General features: G+C 37.6%; 1 long non-coding RNA gene across 1 annotated transcript in view; it reads right to left on the bottom strand.

Annotated features, from left to right (window-relative positions):
* The window catches only part of LOC137859678 (uncharacterized), a 43817-nt gene that overhangs the window by 4454 nt on the left and 17989 nt on the right, over positions 1-21374 (bottom strand). The window contains exons 7-8 of the long non-coding RNA XR_011098465.1: positions 8997-9076; positions 2398-2507 (exon numbers count right to left, since the gene is read on the bottom strand). This is a non-coding gene — a long non-coding RNA (uncharacterized lncRNA). The remainder of the gene's footprint in view (positions 1-2397; positions 2508-8996; positions 9077-21374) is intronic.

The following is a 21374-nucleotide window of genomic DNA, read 5'->3' as shown; positions in this document are numbered from 1 at the left end:
GAAAATGTGCAGCAAGTCCCAAGATAATGCTGACACAAGGCACAAAGTCTTACACTCCAGCTAAAAGGCTATCTTACTAGTCAGATCAGGTAGCAGTGCACCAAAGTCTCTGGCTATGGTGTTGAATTATATCCCTATGTGGAGAGTTAACTGACGTGATACAAAGACAGAGCAGGACTGTCCTGACTTATGCCTGTTTGCTCACAAGTCAGGAGCTAGCAATAACTGCTAGAGCTTCTTTCATGAAGCCCTGGATGACCATCAGTCATGCTGATGGATGATTCCATAACACACAGGCATAACGCTGGAAAAGCTGAATTTGCTGTTATTTCATAAACGAGGAATCCTGTTTCAAAAAAAAATAAAAATTAAACTGTGTTAAATGTCATGGATCTTAACAGGCTTCCAAAGTTTTAATATGTTACATTCTACTTGGTATAGCATATGTTATAACTTACAAGGATTAGCTCATCTAAATTCTGTCCAAAGACTTCATTTGGAAAAGAATTTGGTGAGAACATTTATATCCATATTCAAAGTGAAACTGTTTTACCAAACCCTGCAGCGTCTGCACGTGATAAAGGATCCAAATCCCCTCCATGCCCCTGTATGATATATGTATGAACTGGGAGCGTTGGGAAAATTCTCATCACATGCATTTCGTGTTCACTGTTATGAAATGCTGCATTTGTATCATCATATTCAAGAAGGAATAGAACAACCACAAGGAACTCCATCGTCAGGCTCCTTCTGGGTGCTTGGGAAAGCTCCTGTTAGTTTCACACCATAGGACCTCACCAGAAAACAAAAACTCACCCCAAAACTCAGGAACCCTGTATCTGTGGCCACTTCCAAAGAATGCTAGCTTTGCACTAGAGTATCAAGTACACATAGATAGATGAATGTCTTTTGAAGCTTAGCATGTCATATTGGGAAGGAAAAGCCTGGTTCATACATTGTTTTGAAATTTCTTCCATGCCTTATACAGACATACAAACAAAAAGAAAGTAAAAATATACAAATGAATATTCCAAGAAAATGTTCCAGTGAAAGAAAACAACAAAGAATTTCCTTTGTTTGGAATAACAAATACAAAAACAATCTCTACAAACAAACTTCTTTCAGTAACGATATGAGTTAAGTTCACAGTGTAGGTCATGAGATCCTGAACCACTACTTCCATTTCTGGAGGAATTACTGGAAGAAATTCCTCATAGACCTGGTGAGATCTTGTATTTGATGGTGTGGCAGTCTTCAGGTCACTAGTTAAACTGTAACACAAGAACATCAGCACGATCTGATTGATGGCTGTTGTGAAATCAGCTGAGGGTCATTTCTATGTGTCCAGCAATCAGCAGGAGGTTCAGCGTACATCTGTGAAGGTCAAGTCTGCCTGGAAGCTTGCTTTATGCCCATGCTATTCTTTTCCTATGCTTCAGTATCCTTTATCTCACTGATTTGATCTTGGTGCTTTCTCCAAGAACACATAGTTATCAAAGACTGTATTTTTGAATTTGTTTTAGCAGAATCTAGAAAAAAATAAAAATAAAAGTTGAGTTGGCTAGGTTTCTATCATCCACTTATCTGTGACAACTACAGTTTATATCTAAATAAACAATGTATGTGAAAAGGAACTCCTCAAAGATGCCCATCACCACTGCAGTGCCAGTGTAAGCATTATGGGCTGCATGTTCTGTGAATGAAGCACATCTATTAAAATTAATTTTTATTCTGTTTTGTATTTATTGGGTTATCTGGAAAAAAAATAAAAACAAACAAACAAAAAACCACAACCAATCAAAAAAAACAACCAAACAAAAAAAAACAAAAATCACCACACAAACCAACCCAACCAAATAATAAATAAATGCACACCCATGGGGGGGGAAAAAAAAAAAAGAGAGAGAGAGAAAAACATAACCCAGAATTTACATAAAAAGTAGACATTCTGAATTTTCAATGCCTTCTGTGTAAAGCTCTGGGCATTTTCTATGCAAATGTATCTAAACAATTATTTACCCATTTTCTTCAAAAGTTTAATTGAAAGCCCCCCCCCCCCCCCTTTTTTTTTTTTCCCCAATAATTTCCTCAAGTCACAGTGTTGTGAGCACACTAATGTTCAATTTCTTCTGTATAGCTGGTCTGTCACTACAGTACTCTGAAACACAAGCCTGTAAATCCAGGGAGTACATGGCAAATGTCAAAACGGGGATTAAACTTCCTTTTTATTTTTCTCACTCTTTTTTTTTTTTTTTTTAATTAGTTAAGAAAGGCCCCAAAGCAGCCAGTTAGAAAACAAAACAAAACAATTCAAAGTAATTTGTGAAGAGACCTTTAAACGTGGAGCTTTTTTATCTTCATATTCTATTATATAAAATGAAATGTTTGTATGTTCACTTTCTTATCTCTGTGTTTTTTACTTTATTTAAAGTTGCAGTTGTCAGGGTGTCCTTTGCCTTGATTTTCTGCATGGGGACTGGTACCACGTGCTCTGTGAATCCTTGCTCCTGAATAGAAGAGATGGGAATAGTAAATTGTATAAAAAGTTGCTTTAGAGACGGTTTCTAATGGTTACCTTCAAATTCTGGGTCTGCTAGCCAAGAACATGGATGCTTTTTGAATGGAGTGGAAATATCTAATTTTAACAGATGAAATAAATGGAACTAAGCATGTAATAAGAGTATTCAGTATAAATACAGCAGAGACTGTCCAATAAAGATTATCTAATGAGCATTAGATTGCCTCCTCTAGTTACAAAGTAAAAACAAATAACTCCTAACATTCTGCATTAGTAACAGACTGTCAGGAAATGCCCAAAGCCAAACATTAAAACATCAACCTCCAGTGTAGAAAATGTAATATTTTATTTACTAGCAAGGATGCTACTAGGTTTTCCTTGTATGAATATTAAGAAATCATACAGCCTAGTTTTTCACTCTCTTGAAGCAAGCATAGACAGCCCTGAGAGTACTTCCAGATGTTAAATCAACGCGACACATTTCACAGATTCAGGGTTCTCTTTTTAAAGCCATTTATAGAACTTTGGAAAGAGCACAAGGTATCAAGTTATTAAAAGGTAGGGAGGAGCATTTTATTTTTAAAACAAATTAAAGACATAACTTAGTTTTTTGCAGTCACTTTTAACATCTGCAGTCCAAAAAGGAAACAGCTCTAGGTACCTATAGCTAAATAATTTCCTACTATTATATTAGTGGACTTGCACCAAAATACACGTCCTAAACTTGGATGTAGCAAGTTGTGAGACATCCAAAGATTCAACTACATCTGTTGTTATTCTTGTGAAGTTCAAAGAATTTATAATGACTTAGGCTGTCACATTAATTGGCAAGGAATGTTGTTGTCCCTTAAGTAGTAATTCCCAAGCAAATGGCTTCTTGGAGGTATTGCAGGGAAGGAATATCTCTGTGCATTGCTAGGGAAACATGCTGAGATCACAGGCCTGGTCTGGAGCAAAGCAGGAGCAGTAGCTAGTGTATTCTTTCATGTTACTTCATACGACATTTACTATCTCAAGAAAAAAAGGAAGAATGTGTACAAAAGGGAAGAGAGAGGAAGATTAGGAACTCCCACGCATTAAAATAGGAGTATTGCCATGCAAGATGAAGTTGAATTAATTCCTTTACCAGAAAGTTGGATTTAGCTTGATGTGAACTGGAAAGAATGATCAGCATATTTAACAATTAACATGGTCCCCATTCTATGTTAACCATCTGTCAATACGCCAAGTCACTTTAAGTAACCTTGATCTTGCCTTGTTCTGATTAATTTATATCTTTTATGAAAGCATTAACTCACTCCTGGCGTGTACTGCTCTTGCAAATACTAATCATGGCATTATCATGAACTAAACGAACACGAAACAGACAGCATATCAAGTTCTAATAAAGAGTATAGGTGTGCAGTCAAAAGCAATGTGCTTGCCAAAGGCAACAAAACAGGGAAAATAATATACAAAACAAACCCTCAGCTGCTCAGTTACACAGCACATAGTCCTACTGTGTGACAAAGAACTTTTGTGGTAATTGGCAAATGACCAGAGGATTTAATTATCATTCTGTGAGTTGCCTCCATGGGATGATAATGCTTATTCAAAGCAGGCAGTGCTTCATGAAGCTGGTGACTGTATAATAAAGTCATCTACAGGCCTTAATCTATAAATTATTCTTGTTAGATGATGAAAGTAGTAGCACTGTGTATACACATACGAGTTCTACTATACAGGAAGAAAAGTTAATGCAGGTTCTTACAATGAGATCAGTAAATCATACTTTTAAAGCCTCATATGCAGCAGGTTGAAGTTATACCTAGCTGAGCTTCTGTTCTTTTCCTTTTTCATCTTTCACCTGTGACAACTTTAAAAAAGATTGCCAGCTGGTATCCCATCTGGCTACAGGTTCAATTTTCTGGAGTTGCTTTTATCTGTCCCCAGTGCCACCTTCATGGGAGACAACAGCCCCTACTGAAATTTTACATAATTTGGGACCATCCAGGAGCTCTGAAAGAACTCAGAATGCAAGGACAGAATTCTACTATTCTAGTTATTAATAGCTCTGAAAAAAAAAAAAAAAATGTGCTGAAGAAAAATGACAACACCTGTTCCTTCCTTCCAGGTGTTTGAAACACAACGTAGCTGCTGAGCTTCAGGGATTAAGAGAAGAAATTTTATTTGCCTGCTGCAGATATTAGAGTCCTTAGGGACTCCAATAACTGCATGGAAATATGGAGAGGTGAGAGCAAATAAATAACTTTTACAGAAAGAAAAGCAGTCAGACCATCTTTATCATTCAACCAAGAGATGATATGTGTAAGCCTCCCCCCCTCCTTTTTAAAAAAAAAAAAAAAAAAAAAGTTATTAACAAAGGTGATTTTTCAACCAAGTATTAGCCTTGTTTTAAGAGATGGAAATCAACATGATTTACAAGAAAAAGCCCATGGGTCTTTACTATATAGGTTCTTACATGTGGAAAGGCAGCTGGAGCTGGGAAGGGCACTATGGGACTCAAAGGAATCTATCACTCCTTCCCAAAGTTGCACTAACTGCGTTGATTCAGTGAAAGGAATTTTATCACCTATTTTCCTCCTAATGACACGTGAGAGCAGCATCTGTTCAGTAAACACCACTTGTAAATATGTTAACAGTCTTTGTACTGGAAGTTTTTAGTTAAAGTGAGTGAAATGCTTCAGCTGAGTCACAAAAAAACCTTTTTGAATTGGAAATGTTATTTTCACATCTACTCCAGTTCAGTGTGGAGGGAAATTGGCATTCTAAACCCTTAAAAAACTATGAAAAATCTCAGCCTGAAACAAACTGAGATATAAATTTAACCTAACCTGAATATGTCACATGATGGAGAGCCTTTAAGATCACAGCACGAGCAGTAGCAGATTAAGCAGATGGACCATCAGCATAACCAGTCAATGGCATGGGTACAGGAGTTTTGCATTTATATATTGCCTTAATCAAGAGGGGTTATACTCCACAAAGTGATGCACAATGAAAAGCTGTGTGCTTTCCCTTTGCAAAAAGGGAAATAGTTCTGAAATTAAATGGATGGGCTTAGGCTTGTTGCCACAGTAAATCTCTGAAATCCTTTCACCCCACTCCAAGGGTGGGATTGGGAGGCACAGGATACGCTCAGGTTAGCCAAGACTTCCATTTCTTCCAGGGGACTAGGATTGCTTCAGCTGCAAAGATCTAAAGTGTGGATTTATGCAGCATGTTTGGAATAGCACTTGTATGAAGTAATATATATTGCTGAAATTATAAATACATTCATATTTTTTCTAGTATATCTGACATGGCCATACCATTTCTGTAGTGAAAAAATAAATCATACTTCAAGTTTACATTAAATTTCTGCATAAAGGGGGTTTGATGTTTCACCACTGAAGTTGCAAGAAGCTGGTGGTGACTGAGGATCTTGGCTAATCTTTTGTTTACCCTTTTGATAATAATGCCTGACATTTCCAAAAGTTACATTGCATCTAGATAGGAGGCAATGGAGATTTGCTGATTTACGTCAGCTGTGAATTCATGCAGGTGTTGATCTCTGAACTATTCAGGTAATCTACATGTACAAAGAGCAACATGCAGTCCTGTTCTTTACAGTTTTAGGAAAAGAACAAATGGCTTCAATGAAAAAAAACCTCTTCTGGCCCTCCAAGAAAAGTCATGGGTAGTCAGCTAGCATTTTGCATCAGAAACAGTTTTAGAATAATGTATGAAGTGACACAGTGATCTGTAGGTGAATTCAAATTTGCATTATAGCTTTCTTTATATTAAACATAGTATAAATAACCTGACTTACATAGTCACGGTTTCAATCATTGCTTTTAACTTATTTATTTAAAAAATAAAGAATGCCTTAGGTTGCCTGCCAGCTGTATCACAGCCACACAGGCTATCGTGCAAGAGATCAGTCATTTAAAATCAATGCATGATAAAGCGTAGGAAAAAAATATTCCCACAAATGCAAACATTATGAGGGAAGTGTTTTATATGTTGTAAGCCACATAGTCAGCTGGCTGTTTTAACTGAGCCATTCACTTCTCTCTTTATGTTTATAAATAGTGTTATGGAGGGTGTGTTACATGCTCTAAACTACCTCAATAACTTAATTTTAATACTTCTCAATTCACATATTCATTTACATATGGTGAGAGAATATAATGTTAGTATTCCTATATGGAGGGCTCTAAAACCCATACTGTCTGATGGAAATAATTATGATAAAAGCAAAGCAGCTGCAAAGCTGACTTTCGGAACCCTATGTAACACAAGAAGTCACTGAGCTCCACCAAGCACCAAAGCACAAACTTTTACCTTACTCACTTAACTTGTTAAGAAATGTCTCTAGTGTAAAATATGAACTCATGCATTGGTTTCTGAGACAGGTCAATTTAGTTTTAGTTTAATACTGTTGGGGAGTTCCCTTTCAGGCTGAAGAGAATAGCAAAAAAAATGTAGTTAGAGTGAACAACTAGACACTATCCAATTAGTCAGCCGGGAGGTGATGTCAAAGGCATGTTTCAATTACTGCACAATTATTAACTGTCCCATCTTAGCCTAAGACAAATACACTCAATCTAATAATAGACATGCTAATTTAAACCTTTATTGAGGAGTGGCTCACTATAACAAAAGGTTAGGTGCAAAATACCCAGAGGAAGCAATCAGAATCCTCTGTGCCTGAGGAGCTCATGGTGAAACTCTCAGTGAAACCAGCAGTTTTCACCTAGATTTCAATACCCCCAAGTGAATTAGGGCAGGGATGAGCCTGAATCCAACCAGTCCCACTGGCCAGAGGGAGCCGGGGAGGAGTGGACAGAAGGCTGTGTTCTATCTAGAAAGGTCATTATACCAAGGTGACCATGTCTGAGGACGCTAGCTCAGGGTGGGGTTGTGGAACCAACCAGCAGATTTTGGAGAAATCTGGATGTCTGGAGAAAGACAGCTGAGAACCTACACTTCCAAGTGAGTCAACGGGACTGCAGAAGCTCGGTAGTTTTAGAGTCAGGCATGCTGTCTAACATGATCTAAGTAGCTCCAGTGGGGGACGAATCTGGTACCACTCTCAGAGGGGATGAAAGGGGCTGATTATCACTAATCCTTCCACTTCCCACTGTATTATCTCCATATGTTTTGACAGAAGTCTCTATGAGGTTATTCCACTCAGGGTGTGCAGTGGACCTAAAAGAGCTGAATCATAGTCCTGGATTACTGAAATGTGATTAAGGACACATGAAAAGTTTTACATTATTTCCTAGGAAAATTCAAGGTGACTAAACATCCAAGGAAATTTCAGCATCTGCTTTCACATGTAAATGGTCCCATTTCACATGTAAATGGTCCCATAATACCACATGCAAAAGTGGGACTAGAGGAATACTAAAAGCTGAAAACACAGGCCAACAAAATAGGATCCACTGAGAAAAACCACCATCCACCTCTTTTTCTAATTACTTCTTGAAACTTATTTATTTCTTCTCTATTTGACAAAAATAATCTTAGCAACAACTACCAGCCATATCATTATTTTTTAAAGTCGCCATTATTCTGCCTTTTTTTGTATCTAAGAATTCCACGTCTGCTGCACTGGACTTGAACTCACAAGTCCGTAGTTCTTGGTGTTTTCCAGGTCTAATTACCACAAACAAGAATGGTTATTTGAAAAATAGAGAGTAAGAGAAAGTGTATGTGTAATACAATATTTGAAAGAGTTTCTTGGAGGAATAAGGTTCCCGTTGTATGTTATGCTGCTATTGTTTTCATAATTACGTATAAAAACAATGAACCATCTAATGCAGTTACATAGCCAGCTGTGGTAAACTAGTGTTTAAGGGCCATTTGTGAGACTGAAACACACAGAAAACATTTTGAGACCATTCAGCTGAAATATGTCACTTAGATCCTGTCTTCACATGAAGATTTTGCTGGCACAATTTTATGGGTTAAGAAGACAGGAAAGAAATCCCTGCCCCATCAGCAAAGCTTAGCTGACTAACAACCTAAAGGCAGTGTAAACATTACAGCAAAACACAAACTTTGCTAGCATAATTTATTTCCGTTGGGGATTTGGAATAAAGGGATATTATTTTGCTGTTTTGATTTTCATCTCTCCCAGCAATATTGTTGATAAGTTTAATTGCTATATCCTTTCTCATTTATTGTTATGTGAAGGCACAACAGTGAACAATAATTCCAGTCAAAAAAAACAAAAATCAAAACCAACCAAACAAACAAAAACAACAACAACAAAAAACACCACCCTCATATGCTGCTAATGTAAATCACATCTCCTTTAATAGTTATAATAATTTTAGTTGGCGGTCATGGTCCAGAAGAGATGGAACAATTAGTCTGTTTTACTGGGATATATTTTTATAACCCCCATAAAATGAACTTGCTTAGCCTGAGGTTTTTAGCCATTCAAATGAGGAAGCCCAGCTGAGAAGTGGCAAATGATAAAACTTACCCACATCTTCTCTACTGGACTGTAAACTCAGCTTCAGTGATGTCTGGAGGTGAAAAAATGGCTCCTCTGGTCAAATTCACCTTTATTAAATGACAAAAGTATATACACAGGCACTGAGTAAAAAATAAATGAATTAATTTCAAGAATGCAAGCATATTCCTCTACAATGACTCCACAGGGATAACAAGAAAAACAGCTATTGGTACAACCAACAACTTCAGTGTAGTAGAGAGGATCATTTAAATCAAAAGGCTAAGTTGGAAGTTCCTGCACAACAGCCTAAATCCATTTAATGGTTGAGGTGAATCCTATTAAACCAATTTGTTCTTTTGCCACCATTCTGTAATGTTAGGCTTAAATCAGGTTCCAGAGAAGTCCAAATGGGCCTGGCATGAACTTGGATTACACCTTCTGCCCCCATGAATGTTTTAGTATGATCAACAGTTGACAAGATTGGCTTTTAAATGGGCTATGTGTCAAGGTACCTTCTGCCACTACCTTCTCAAAAATGAACACAACTGTACATCCTGAGGTTTATCCGGTTGTAGGAAAAATGAGATTTTTTAAAAAAATTACTATTTTTATTTTTAAGTGATATCTTTAATTCAGTTAATGTCACTATGGACTGGAAAGTTAAAGTTGATAGACATTCATTCTGTCTTGTGTGGTCAATGATGCATTTTCCACTTATGAAAATATCTTTTTTCATTAAAAACAATAAAAAAATAATAAAAAAATTAATAGTATAGATAGGTTCCAAATCATATCATCTCTTTGTATGGAGTAGTATGCTTTGTATTTGTAATGAAATACACCAAAAATCTGTTTCTGGATTCTACTTACTCCTTAAAAGACAATCTAGCACAGTGAACCCTTTGCTCTTAATACAGTTTCTCTTCATGAATGTGTTCTACTCAAACAAGAGAGCAAGACTACTCTACAAATCTTATTACATAGGTTCTTTTTTGTTTCAATATGTCTCTATTTTAGTCTTAAAAATATCTGTACACCACAACTAAGAAAATATAATAGGGGCAGCACTAAAACGAAGCAAGCCAGGCTTAACCCTGATGTAAAGGATGAATTAAGCACAATGACATCAATCAGGAACAGAAAGCTTTGAGGAGCTGTAGGTGATTATTGTCTGCTTAATTTATGAGAGTAAATGCTTGACGAGAACACTGAATAGAATAGATACTTTTCAATATGGAATAATTATGCAACGTAAGACAAGAACATCTTCTGTCTACTCATCTTATTGCTAGGAACTCATGTCTAGCCATAAAAAATATAAAATCTCTTGATGTTTAAAAAAACTTTTTCTCCATTACATCATAATGAAAAATTCAGCCCTGCCAATAAATCACTTCAACTTGCCCCTTTTGTTCAACATTGTGTTCTCTTGTTCCTCTCTTTATTATTAACTTTAACTCCATGGGGCATTACCATATTTAACATCAAGGACTTACAACCTGTACTCCATCACCCACAGAGTTGACAAAGGTGCGATGAAAGCTGTGCATTGCTGATATTGTGCCTTGGTGATTTTCCTCTGTGTAGTTAAAGCTGTAACTAGTGATCGATGTGATCCAGCCTGACCTTTTTCTAACCTATCTTAGCAGCTACCCTCTTTGTATGGCCCCTCGAACTTGTCTTGATTTAAATCCATAATGTACAGCTAGAGGCTCTTTCCTCTTCCACGAAAGATTAAAGCATGAGTCAGAGGAGCACGATCGATTTCTAGACATCTTGGATTTAAAGATAGGGCATATCTGTGATATTTCAAAACACACCAGAACACAGAAAATTGCCAAGAATTTGAGATTATCGTTATAGTGCCTGCTACATTCGGAAATTTTGAAAGAACCCACCACAAGAGCCGTTGCAAGAAGCAGACACAGCTGGATCACTGAGCAGACATATGTGCATCTTATTTTTTGGGGGGGGGAGTAAATAAATATCTATGTTTGAGACACAAACTGTCTCCTGAAACTCCCTAAAGGATCTTGTCTTGGAGGTCCTGATCTAAGATTTCTTAATTGTTATTGCAAAGTTCTAATGGCAGAAGGTACCACATCTTGACATCCTTGTGGCTGTCGTGGGCTCCAAACTAAACATAGTATTTCATATGAGAAAATGAAAAGCATCACAAAAATTCTTTGCCTTGATCAAAAATGAAGATGATAGCTGCTTTACTTTTATTCTGGCAATGTTGTATTGAAAACATACTTCTATTTATTAATTGCAAAGTGACATTCTTATTTTCTTTTTCTCTTTTTTGGATTGTACTTAGCAAGGCTTCTGGGAGTACTTCAGGAAGTGAAGGAAAATTGATTTTTCCATTTATTCATCTCATCTTTCAGTTTTCAACAATGCATTCAGAACACTAAGTTAAATGTTTTGTTTGACCACACCAAATTCACACACTCTGATAAACTACTGCATAGAACTTACTCTTGCCTCAGCGTGCCTGAAACAGTATGTGTAAAAATGTCCTTAAAGGAGGGAAAAATCGCAGCAAGAGAGAAAAAAAAAGGAGGGGGGAGGTTGGGGGGGGGGGAGGGAGTGGGGAAAGAGAAATGACATATTAGTAATGAAAGATGTTACTAAGAAGAAATATATTTTTGCTTGGCAAAAATAAGAGGCTTCTTTTTCATTGCCAAAGTAGGCAGATTGATTTTCAGAGTTATGCAAACCTCAAAGTTTTGCCTGGAGGAGATCCTGAAAGAGAATTTGAGGAAGGCTCATTCCAATTCTTCTATTCGATCTACAAAGGAGAAATACTGCTGGCATTAGCTCAGTATGCCCTGGGATGCTATTGACCTGTCACCCTTGAAAGAAGAGAGAGAGACGGGAGAAAGGCAAGCCTTCTCCATGCGTGGCTTCCAGTAATATCCAGACTCTGACTATTAGAAAACTAGACCTCCACCAACTAGGACCCAGATTCCAGTGTGAAGTTCTTAGCCATTTTATACTATTTCCAATGTCACTTTTAGATTTTATTTTATTTTATTTATTTTATTTTATTTTATTTTTAATTTAAACTCTAGTTAAGGATCAGGAGCATTTTGTTCATTTGATAAACATAACAAAACCATCAATTTCTATGCAAAGAGAAATGACCTTTCTTTACGTATCTCCAGTCTTCAGTACCAGCAGAACAGGCTTTTGATGGCAACGGGTCTTATTTTATTTGCTTGGTATTCCAGCACTTTACTGTGTGACTGCAAGCAAGATAGAAAAGAAGCTTTTTGCACTTTCATACCTTTATCATGCTATAACTTGCCAGTAGAAAATGAACAGAATATGTGGCTGCAGGGACATCCTGTATTAATGATCCATTAATCCAAGATTTATCCGTTATGTGTTAGATGAAAAGAATTTTGAAAACATTTTTAGTAGTTTCTCTGCTTATCGATACTGTAATGAACCTAAACCCACCATTTTCTGCAGTCTTCTAAAACCTAAGTAGTAGAGTCAAGGTAAGCAGAGACTTAAGGCAGAACAACCATCAAACTGTCACGATTAGTGTTTCATGAGCAAAACAACATTTCCCTGTAACTTTCTTTTCCCTGGCAGTATGGAACTTCACCATGTCACTGACTACAATTTGAGAACAATCCCTTAAATGTAGAGGAAAATTGTTTAATATTCTTATTTCCTTTACATCAGTATTATAGACTTATTATGCTCTCCTGATTTGCCTTTTTTTTTGCAACTGTAACATTGCCTATAGTCACATAATCCCAGAGGGGAGAGCAAGAAGAAATCCATTACCAGTAGGACATTTATTTCACCTCTGACATCCCAGAGATTAGCCTCTGGACTGCAAATTCAGTGGTGTTTTACTAGATACAGATGCATAGCACTGCACACCTTTTTATAAAATAACAGCAGTGGGAAGTCTACCTGAGAGAGAAAACTTTGAGAAGAAAAATTTTCTGACTCCTGTAAAATAGTGAAATTTTTTGCTCAAATCACAATATGGGATTTAGGAAGGGATATATCTTGTCTTTTCTCTTTCTTACAATGAAAGATCAAGATATATCCATTTGTGATTTCTGACTATGAAAACAACCAATGGGAGAAAACTTCAAGTGGTTAGGTGTTTGATCTTCATATTTTTAAGCCTTTAAAAATCAAAGGGTTAGTAAGCATCCCCTCAGCTTTAGATAATCTCTTTTGGCTTTTCAATTCTCTGTTTTTCATATTATTCCAATAAAGGAGGAGATCTTTCTTTTGCTGAGAAAAAAAATGTAAAGTAGTAGAAGCAAATGCGAAAATTGCATCCTGGGGTTCCTTATTTATTGCCTTGCAATTATTTCTAGACCAAACCTGTTCGGTTCAGCACTAAAAAGATGGGTTTGCTACTACATATAACTGAGAGCTTGACAAAGGTAAAGCCTGATATTTTCTGGGTCATACTCTCTAAAAAGAAGTTACAATGAGAATATTTAAAACTCTCACTCACAATGTGTAAGCCAGAACCCCAGTTGCCTTCTACTTCTACAGGACTGAGAAAACCCCCTAAAGAACAGCAATAGGTTATTTAAAGACCAAAGTAAATAGATCTGACTGTAAGTAGACAGAGGAAACAGATCAATGTCTCAGGATGGTGAAATCTGTACAGTAGTTTTTTGACACGAACCACATGCTGGGGCTCATCCAACAGGAGACTTTTCACCAGGTGTTTGTTCAAGCCTATAAAGGTGTAGATTAGCTACTTCAGCTGATGCAGGGATGTGATTTTTTTTATTTTTTTTTGTATATCCTATGAACTTTTATAGCTTTTTCCTTTTTTTTTTTTTTTGTTTTTTTTTTTTTTTTGTGGGGGGGGGGTATGGTCATGAGTACATAGTTTTTTTGTAGACAAATACAATCTTATTCTATTCCTACCCCAGACTGTTAGCATTTTTTCCTTTAGAGGTACTCCCATACCAATCGTGCATACATGACCTCCAGCTTGCTTGGACCAGGGGGAGAGACAGGCTATGCAGGGTTGTAAAATATGACGCAAATACATGCTAGAACCTGAAGCTGGAGTCCAGGAAAAGGTCTTTGACAAAACAAACACACTATGTGGTCCAAGGCCTCTAGGCTCCAAGTTGTATTACTGCCATGACTTCAGACCACTTCTGTGATGGATTTTATAGGGATACAACAACATGAGCTAGCACTGTAAGTGACTGGGGAATTTTTCTAAGAGTAGTAGCAGAGGTAGATGATTTAAGTCAAACCTTTTCATAGCACTGGACCCACTTGGCACTGGGCTCCTTCAGGGCATTGCCATTTGTAGTTTGGGCTGTGCTCATGAGGACCAGGACACAGAGGATCCCAAGGAGAATGGGCTGCCCCATTTTCCTTCTATTCCACCATCATGCAAGAGCTGCAGCAGAGGCTGATCTGCCTCACCATGCTTGCTGTTCCTCACCAAAACTCACCGGCTGGAAAGGTGTCCTCAGAGAGAGCACAGCTGTGAAAGTTGGTAGCATTATCATATGCAGGACCATAGGGCAGCTCCCAATTTCTGCAAGTTTCTAGCTCCACTCTGACAATCATGTTAGAACTGAGGGGTGAATTTGTAAAGAAAAGTAGAGGGAATGAGAAATTAAAAGGCAAAATCTGGAAGAATTTTGTCTACTATTTCTGTTACTGAAACACTGAGGAGAGGCCAAAAGACAGATGCAAGAATAAGGTACCTCAGGAAAATTTGGAATAATTATAGAAGCTAGGTCCGTTTAAATCCTCAGAGGTGATCTGTCACTACCTAGACCTTAATCTTGAACAAAAAGGAAAAAAAATGTGATATTAGAGGATATATATAAATATTTTCAAAGCATATCAAGCAATCATAGTAAGATTGAAAGACTGGAAGCTGAAGCTACACAAACTCAGAGGAAGAAAGGTGACGTGTACTCAATAGCAGTCAATCACTATGAGAATTCTCATGCATGGTTTCCTCATCACTTTTTTTTTTTTCTTTTTTCTTTTTTTTTTTTTTTTTTTTAATGGATGTCTTACTACAATATATGCTATTGTTTATTAATTCAGTCTGGTCTGTACTACGTAGGAAGTCAGACTAGATGATCATAATATTCCATTCTGGCCTTAATCTATGTATGATTATAAACTTGTTGATATATAGAGTTACTTATTCCTGATGATCGTCTCCTCCTCTTTTCAAGGTGATGATATTTTCTAGACAAAAGTGAAACTAGCCAAGGCAAAGTTTGCTTGATGAAAATGTTCTGCCAGTTTGACATCTGTGAGTCACAGATGTCTCGGTGAGGATGTTAGCAAGTAGATCTTGAGGCTGAAATCTTAAAATACAAAAAGTAAAAAGCCAGTGGTATCACACACCTGGGTTCAGGTGTGCCATGCTGGGTTGTTCTGGAGGGGACAACAACCCTTTCTGGCCCTTTCCCTATCCCGCACTCCTCCATTAATATTGGGGAGGCAGTTTGCACATAACATTTACAGGGAGAATTGTGTGAACTCGTGCTCATTTTCACAAACAAAATATGCCCAATCGACAGATGCATTTTTCCCCTGCTTTGCAGTTGCCAGTGCAACAATTCTGCAGAAATGTTACAGGTGGGCTTTGCACTCCCACTGGGCCCCACGTTAGAGACTCCCGCACAACAGAGGCTTGCAGGTGTTTCCCATATCTTTGTGGTTATTTCTTTTGAAATGCATCTGTTGAAATGCATCTTGCCTACTGCTTAAAAAAAATAAATTGCTTGGCAATGCAGGGTGTTTGCCTTAGCTTTAACTGCCCACCCACACTGTACCAGGGCATGTTTTATGTTATTTAGATCGGTCATGGGTACAATGCAAGCCTTTGACCAGTGAGGCTTCCCTTCAGAGGGGGAGGCTCAGAGGGGAAAGGTGACCCAGAGATGTGGTAACATTTTTCACCTCCACTTCACTTTCCAGCAGGGCAGCCCTGTAATAGTTGGCACCGGCTGCATTACCACCTGCCGTCTCCTCAACATCCCAGCAGAAAACCGCACAAAACCCAGCTTGTCTTTAGGTAATTGCACTTGTAAAAGTAGAAGCAGGTCACTTAAGCATTACATATGGCATCTTATTAAGCACCTCGTGATACATAAAATTAAGACAAATGAGAGAAAATTTCCTAAAACACTTCTGTGGTCACAAACTGTATAGTTGACTTGAATCTGGTAAGCTTTCCTGTGCTATGAGTCCATAGTTCCCATAACCTTTTGGAAAACCTTTGATTTAGTTTCATTTTGCTTCCCTAATAATTACTGATGTCCTGTTGAGCCATCAAAATAAAACAAGTGATCAAAGGAGGACCTAGAAAAACAGACCTCAAATACATCCAGCTTAAAGTAGACAGAGGCTGAACATATTTTGTTTCTGAATTCTCAACATGAGCAAATAACTCAGACATGCAAAGTGGTCTGGGAGGGAACTGGAAGTCAGATGATTATACTGGACAGTACTAATCTACCTTGCTCTCTTAATTTTATTGTAGGAGCAGAATAAGATTTTTTGGTGTTGTTGATGTTGCTCTTTTTTCCCTCCAAGATATAATTTAGACACCACTGGGAGTTGTTTGGATGCTGCCTTCCAAATTCAATGCTTTTATTTTTTAATACCGTCATACACTGGATAGGCTAGCACATGCCAAGCTCTAGCCAGTTCCTTTAGAAGCAATGCCCAAAACCAGGCAGAACCTCACTAGCACCTAATTGCTTTTGGAAAATAAACATTTTACTTCATATTTCCAGTGCTCTGCCTAACAACATGGTAGGTCCTCTGCTTCTCATGCAGGAAAAGAGATTAATGAGTACTTTAGTACCCACCCTGCCTGTCTTCAGGCAGCCATCTATGAATAGGTGGGAATAATTTATACCTGGTGTCTATCTCTTTCCTTTGTCTAAGCTAGACTGTTACTTAGCTTGAAATAGACTACTAACATTTAAACAGTTAATGTCTAGTGAAATAAATTTAATTTCTACTGTGTATGCTCCTGACCTGAAAGAACAATTCTCTAAAATTTTCATAGGACAGTAATCTATACAGTTTTTCTTCATTACCTACAAAAAAAAAAAAAAAAAAAAAAAAAAGGAATATATATATTTTGGTACAATAGATTCCTCAAAGTGTACAGCTTGCTTTGTAGCCAAGCATTCTACAGAGCACATTAGACAATTAGTCAATATATTGTCTATGTATATTATGCATGTCTTAAATTCTCAAAGTCTTTTATGATTTCTAGTATTGTAGTTGTAGTAACAGACATTTAACAAGAGTTGCATATGCTAAATGGGCATATTATAAAATATAATATGGCACCTACCAGACTATCAGGTGATTAGAACCTATATGCCTATATTCCTGAAACTAGGCTACTAACAAGACATATTAATCACTTTACATGTAAGAAAGATAAACTTTAAATATTTTTTTTTTTTTAAATCTTAGGTATAATGAGTGTTTTAATGATAAAATGCCTAGTTCTATAGTTCTAGTTCCTTACTTAGAAGCATTTAGAAGCTTTTGAAAATGTTCTTTTACCTACAAGGTGTAGGTCATCTGTATTTGAAATACTCACTGGATAAACTATACATAACTTGAAATAACTGCTGGATAAATAAATACAGCACTTTCTACTTCCTTAAGAAAGTTGATCTGCATCATTGTTTACCAGAATTTGGCTGGAAGGGGAGAAATAATACACGGCATAGAAATTTGGGCCACAGAACCAAACACTTGACACTGCCATCCATAAACGCCCTACCTCACATCTAATGACTGGTGCCACAAGGCTGTACCCAATGTTATGCACGGTGTATTCAAGTGAATGAAAGGTAGCGTTCATAACCAAAGGCTCTTGACCTGATGGTGACCCACTCACTCCCCTTTTAAGAGGGTTCTTGGGGGGAGAAGAGGAGACAAAAAACCAGCACACACTAGAGCGCTTGTTTGAGTAGTGTTCTGAGAGGCAGAGGGAATCTCATTAGCCTTGAAAGAGATTTTCCTGAACCTCAGAAAGGTTCCTTCATATTTTTCAGATTCATTGTACTTTTGTAGTTAAATTAGCCAGAATAGCTTTCAGATGCCGGTGCAGTCATTTATGAACAATAGTGGTCTTTCTGTCCTAAGATGCACTAAAAATGTGGAACAGCTCTTTCTAAAGTATGTAAGCAAATGTAGTGCTCAAGTGGTCTAGATGAACACTGAAACACGTGGAACAATATAACCTAGGGGTTACCTCAGTCATCTTAAATACTGCAAAATCTCTTCTGGATGTTTGTAATTGGAAAAACAGCAGAAGACAAAGAAACCAAAAAGCTATCAGTGGGAAAGCTAAACCAGGTAAAAACAAATCTAATAAGAGATTATGGAACAGGCTTTACTGAAAAGCCAGATCTAAACTCCACAGATCTCACTGATGGAACAACAAATGAAAGACATGAAAAAAATAGTATGGGCAATATATAAGTTAAGGCTGTTTGAATACAAAGTGTAACCAGCTATCCAAAGGTAGTAGTGTCATTGAAAAGAACATACTTGTCCCCTCAGAGGAAATCCTATTATTATTTCTGGATGAGTCACCCAAGACTTATTCCACAGAATGAGCACATACCTTACAGAAACTCTTTCCAGCAGAATGCAATGAAAATAGAGCAAGTGGAGTGATGGACAGCAGCTGGGGCTTGGGCAGCACCTTGGTTCACCACCACGCAAGGCAGCTTCAGCACTGGGCTGCTGCCACCCAGCCCCAGCTGCACCCTGCAGCCGCATGCACAGGTTGTTTTTGTCTGGAATTTAGACTTTGACTGATGTGTGCTAGGAACAGAAGGTTTATATTAAGGGAAGTGGGAGAAAGAAAAAGAATGGAGAAAAAAAATAAGAATATTAGGAGTTTGTAGTACAGATTTGGAGGTAAAAGAACACAGAAAGACAAGAAACCTCCTCAACATGTTAAAACATATCAGATTATATATATACATATATATATATAGATACAAAGATATTGGATGGTTCAAGTCAGCACATTTGTTCAGACTTTGATAAAAACTATACCACTTAAGTAATTAGAAAGCATACCACCTAGTGCCATTGAAATTGGTCCACCTGATAATTCATGCTCAGTTTTGAGAAACTGTGGCTGTAATTTTTGACAAATACTGGCAGAAAGAAAAAAAAATAAATCTGGGCTGATGTCTATAAATACTAGAGAGTAACATCACTGGGAGATCATCATCATGAAATAAAAAGATGCTGTGCAACCTCACCTGAGCCACTGCATAACTGCTGGGTGGGGCAACTCCTAATGCAAGGGGTAATAACCTTAGTGATGGAGAGTGCCTCACAAAGCTCACAGGTTATTTTGTCTTCCAGGAAGGAGGAGAAGGAATGTGCCTGTTGTTTTCAGGATGGGATGTGTAATCTGACCACTTGGCAGTCTCCCATACAAGCAAGCAAGTGGCAAGGGGCAGGCGCTCTGGGACTGAGGGACCACGCAGAGCGCACAGAGTACAGGGAGCAGCAAGATAGAAATGTGTTTCCTTTCGTTCTCTACAGAGGGATGCTACAGCTAACCAAAAAAATAAACCCTTGAAAGTCCCCCAATGACAAAAGTAAGTGAAATATTGTCATAATTTTTTTTTTATTTTTATTTATTTATTTTTTTTTACTAGCTGGGACAGAAAAAAGCTGGTTTGTTAAGAGGCAGTATAAAAACAAATAGAATTGTTTTCACAGATAACATCACCCCCCTTTTCTTAGTTGTTTTAATTTGTTCTCACTGTAGCTCAATGGCAGTTCTCACTGTAGTTCTCACTGGGAGACTACGCAGTCTCAACTATCAGCCTTGAAAATCAAATAAGAACTTACTCCAGTGGTCTTTGAAAGCCCTTTAAAAAGAAATGTATTCTAAACAAAATTAAGTCCTCTCCAGAACAATATTACATTTATATTTTGTGGCACCTAGAGCAACACTGTGTTTTTTTTCCTCCCGTTTCTGAGCTTTATGAACCTAATGGCTGGATCTGCAGATGCTCACCCTCCCACGAGCGCTGGCCTCTTCAGCAAATTCTTGTTGCTGTCTTGTCTTCAGAAAAACCCTTAGATATACAGGCTTATCTAAGTGATTTAAACACAGCTACCTAAGGATGTGATGGATTTCCTTTATATTCAGTCTCCAGTCAAGACTAGATGGATATCTAAGAGACATGTTATAGCTCAGAGAGTGAGGTGCTTGATGCAGAAATTACAGGGTCAGATTCAAAGGCTGGTGTTATGTGGGAGGTCAGGCAAGGTGAGCTTGTACTTCAAACCAGTGCATCTACACTATAAATTTCAAAGCTGTCTGTAAAACTATGAAATGCACAAGGAATTTAATGCAAAGCATTTACCTTTTCCTTTTGTTTGAGCTGTAACCCAAGGCTTTGCCTTTCTGCCACATCATTTTGAAAGGAAATTAATTTCCCTGCTCACTAGTTTTGGTGAAATTATTTAATGTAAATTTTCAGCTACCACTTACTTGATCATAGAAACTTTCTTAACCCCAAACCTCTCTCATTTCAACACTTTCCTCCAACAAGAACTCCACCTGAAACAAAAATAATTCTCTCTATAACCTTTCAACCCAGAACTCCCTATTCAGCTTTAAATTCAACCACAGGGAAGAGGATTTCCCTCTCCTTTTTCTTCATATTAGACAGTTACTCACTAACCTGTTTTCATCTAGTCTTTCCTCAGCCCCTGATCCTGAAAGAAGCTGGTTCACAGAGCACTCACAAAGTATCACTGAACATGAGGAGGTTCTACCTGCAGGGAAGCTCTTTGAAGGGTAGGCCTAAATTTGGGAAATCTTCAAAGAAAAGATGGAACGGATGCACATGGATTAACATTACGGAGCTTCTGCCTGTCTAGGATCTCTTGATGCTATAGTAATATGAAATTTATAACTTCCTATGTAGTGCTTACTAAATGGTGGTGAGGGAGATGTTCTTTTTGTCCAGGCTCACCTGGCCATCTCAATTCTCTATAACATTGTGTTTTTAGTATCTCTCTTTCTGGAAAGAAGAGCAATATAAAAGAAAATAGAGAAGGGCAACAGAAAATGGGTCCAATTAATCAGAATAGACATATTCAAAGGTGATAACCAAAGGCTGAATGGACTTGGTTGTTACTGTCCCCACCTAGAGCCAAAGGCTGAATTTGGCTGTTATTTTCCTCATTTAGAACCAGTCTTTGCTCCATGGACAAGAGAGTCAGCTCAGGGGAAACACTGAGAGTTTCTTATTAGTATGTTAGCTGCATATGTCCTGAAGACTGATCTTCCAAAGATCAGGCAAGATCATGTGCCACATTCAACTTCTGTACACCTTTGAAGAA

Source organism: Anas acuta, chromosome 7 (genome assembly GCF_963932015.1).
Source record: "Anas acuta chromosome 7, bAnaAcu1.1, whole genome shotgun sequence".
NCBI classification, from domain to species: domain Eukaryota; kingdom Metazoa; phylum Chordata; class Aves; order Anseriformes; family Anatidae; genus Anas; species Anas acuta.
Note: the sequence above shows the minus strand (reverse complement) of the source record. Positions and strands in the feature narration are given on the sequence as shown.